This window comes from Mixophyes fleayi, chromosome 5 (genome assembly GCF_038048845.1).
Source record: "Mixophyes fleayi isolate aMixFle1 chromosome 5, aMixFle1.hap1, whole genome shotgun sequence".
NCBI lineage: Eukaryota > Metazoa > Chordata > Amphibia > Anura > Limnodynastidae > Mixophyes > Mixophyes fleayi.
In genome coordinates, this window is record NC_134406.1 from 236,973,981 (window position 1) to 236,977,690 (window position 3,710).

At 39.2% G+C, this 3,710-nt stretch overlaps 1 protein-coding gene across 1 annotated transcript in view; it reads right to left on the minus strand.

Moving 5' to 3' along the window:
- PEX2 (peroxisomal biogenesis factor 2) overlaps nucleotides 1–3,122 on the minus strand; it is a 12,706-nt gene extending 9,584 nt beyond the window's left edge. Inside the window, exons 1-2 of the mRNA XM_075213682.1 lie at nucleotides 3,037–3,122; nucleotides 1,695–1,761 (exon numbers count right to left, since the gene is read on the minus strand). The gene's annotated coding sequence lies outside the window, so the exon portion shown is untranslated. The remainder of the gene's footprint in view (nucleotides 1–1,694; nucleotides 1,762–3,036) is intronic.
- Nucleotides 3,123–3,710: the final 588 nt, after the last annotated feature.

Sequence of the window (3,710 nt, forward strand, 5' to 3'; positions counted from 1 at the left end):
ATCATACATGAGCATGTGACATCACAGAAATATCAGCATTTTCGATGGAGCATTATTATGCCTGTACTGGCCATTGAAGTTACTAGAGGGTCCTTGGACCAGTGCTAGGGTACTAAACTCCCTAGGAGAAGCTTCAGTGCATGCCCCCTGCCCCTCACTCTTAGGGTGTCATGCCAATGTGACTTGCCATCCACCTCCATACCCTTCTGTTTATTCCATCTACTTATTTCTTTGTATTCCAGTGCTAGGTGTGCTCGGCTCTGTCGTGCTGCACTGTGTGTACATTATGTATGTTTGTGGCCCTCTTCCTTGTCATTCATTTCCATCACAGCCCCTGTAATTCACTCCCCCTCTCCATAATTTCTACCTCATTGCACCCTCCCCATCAATTCATATCTTCACCACAGACCTCTCACTTACCATTTTTGCTCCCCCACCATCATGCCTGTTCCCTGCAATTGAACTTGCCCATAGCATCCTATCTTTCTCCTGTTATTAATACTCTCCTCTCTCAGCCTCCTTAGTAACCTCCCCTCTCTACTCTAGAATTCATTCTCACCCTCCCCATTAATTCCCCTCCCCCCTCATCGCCCACTCTGTTCTACAGCCAGCTGGTGAGTGAATTACAATCTCTCTCTCCCCTCTCTTATCTTCTAGTGCAGGTGGGCAGAGGAGTCGGATTTCAGTCTGCATGGTCAGGTGATCACCTGCTTCTCCCGGTCAGTAATAGGCTGGTAGCATGGCACCGTGCAGTGAGACACGGAAGAGTAGCAGGTGAAGTGTATGGTCACATGACCACACAGAATGACATCCACCTCCTGTTTGTTTGCTCTATAAGATAAGAAGTGGCAAGGGAGGGCTTGACAGAAATATTTACATAACTAAACACCCCCCTCTTTTTCATCATTAGCCAATCAGGAAGGGGTGTGTTTAATTTAAATCCCAAGGTAGCCAGCACTCAGTTTGGGGCCCCATTAGGAAGATAAAAAACATTGAATGAATAACATAATGTCATTCAGTCAGTGTTTAAGGAGTCCCCTAACATTGGCCCTGTAGGCAACCACATTTTTTTGCCTAGTGTTAGTGACGGCCATGATAAGCTACAAGTCTCAATGAGGCATGGTAGCGTGTTTGCCATAAGTATAAAATGAGAAAAGTGAGTTTGTTTCCCTCCATGGTAGCCAATCATCAGATATGCAGATTTTGTATGGAACTGCTGGTATATTCTATATAATAATAAAATATAACGTGTTCAATGCCATAACTGGATCTTATAATTGGGTTTGCTATTGGGGCCTGAATAATGCAGTCCATTACTGTTTACAGATAGCAATGGCAAGGTATCCTGGGACTTGTAATTCCAAAATTAAGACATACTTTTTTATGCCTGTCTTCTGATGTAGCCACTAGAGTGGCATCAAGAAATGCCAAATAAGACAATTTTAAGTAGACAACAATATGAACAGTTTTGTAAGGTTGGCTAGAATATAAATTCTAAATAATATTTAAGCATATGTTCCCTCTCTAGGCTTTCAGGCTTTCCATACACCACATTTTAAGATCAATGGGGACATCCATGTGGTAAACATTATCGCTAAAGTAGTCTGGTGCATTGCAAACATTATTACTTGTCTTTACCATTTTAATAACACAGATATTCCCATCAATAAACAGCCGAGTAACACATTCCTTACCTTCACTGACAGCACTGGATGAGATTAAATGAATCTCTGCCCAACAATCACTCACTTATATAGAAGCCTTGGAAATAAAAAAAAGAAGTAATCAATATACACAGAAACAAAATCTAACAATATGTTTTGTACATAAAAGTAAATGCGACTGGTGAGACACTGCAAGAAATACTTTTCCCCCTGAAAACATTTTTCTTTTACAAGTATATTTATACAGGCTATGTCACCTTTACTTAACTACATTCTCATAAGTGACCTGAACAATGTGCTGCTTAATCACACTTAGGGGTATATTTACTGAACTGCGGGTTTGAAAAAGTGGAGATGTTGCCTATAGCAACCAATCAGATTCTAGCTGTTATTTTGTAGAATGAAATAGATAACTAGAATCTGATTGGTTGCTATAGGCAACATCTCCACTTTTTCAAACCTGCAATTTAGTAAATATACCTTTTGGTGTCATTCTGCTATGTGATACTATATGCCTTTGTGTGATGCCCTGTGCCTTTCTATACTGCTCTGACATTACATGCTGCACAAAATAAAAATAAGAAGGTGGGAAATTGAAAATGTTAATCAATATTATGATATTGCCACTTTTCTGTGTCATTAATGAAAGTGGAAGTGAAAGTAATGGATAATAATAATAACAGAATTATTCAATTCCTTATGTAGTTCAGGTATAATCTAGTTTTAATAGTTGGGACACAGAACCAAAGTGACTTTAGTCCAAGTTAAAATAGGTTACTTTTATTCTAGTCAGTATACGTGCTGCTGCATGTTTGCTGATGCATAAATAAAGACATTGTGCTCGATTCTGCTGGACCTTATCAGATATGTAATTTATTACCTAGAAACTGTCTAATATCTGGTAGTATTACGTTTTACACCAGATTCCATATTAAGTCACTGCCTTCCAAACACTTAATCTCCAAACTGGGTTTTGTATACCAATGTTTAGGGTATAGTTCTTGTATCAAAACAACATTTCCTTATACCTGCAATTCTCTGTAATAATTTCAACATATTTTATAAGACATTTAAGTTAATGAAGTATGATGACATTGCATTTACACGCAGAAAAGGGGGAGGTCATACACTAAAGACATAACAAATCTCAAAGGATGGGGACAAATAATACTTTTTACTGACTTCACTGCCTCAGATACTATATTGCTGATGTTGATGAACAAGCACATTCAGATCATACAGCTGCCAGCATGTTCTGCCCCTCTATAAAGGCATGCTGATACTTGCAGTTCTACAATAGCTGGAATCAGGGGCTGCAGTCAGCCTGCACTATGATGCAGTGACAACAAGTACATAATAACAGACGACTCACAAGGCAGCAGTGAGCAGCACTGATCTCCAGGGACATAAACTCTCCTCTCTGACTGCTGCTGCTGTCAGTGCTGCTTCCTCTATGCCTGCAGTCACGTGACTCAGCTGTACCTACGGAAGACCAGAAGGTCCAATATACCAGAAGCACAAGGATACGCACAAGCTGCTCAGCTGAATGTCTATTGTATCAGTGATCTATGTATAGCAGTGTGAGTTAGCATTTCTGTTACATATACATATATATATATATATATATATATATATATATATATATATAGGATTGTCCGTGCAAAGTCCACAGGCTGTACAATTCTTAGTGGCTAATCTTATGCTGAAGCTGTGCCCTCCCCGGAGACTACTTCTGTATAACATATGATAACCCTAAAAAGTATATACAATGACTGAAATCATTACATCTTTAACACTTAACATATGTGCTGGATGACCAAAAAGAAATGTGTGTGGCACATACAGGACAAATCACATCAAGTATCAATGTCAGTCCATGTATCCATGAAAAGGTTTCCTCATGGTAACTGCGATAGTTACAAAACGACATGTGCTTTCTTTATAGTGCATAGTTGCTAAATGACAGTCCCAGGTTTTAAAGAGTTGTCCCTGGAAATGTCCCTGTTTTTCAATATTGACCAACTGCACATTACTGGTCCTTATTTT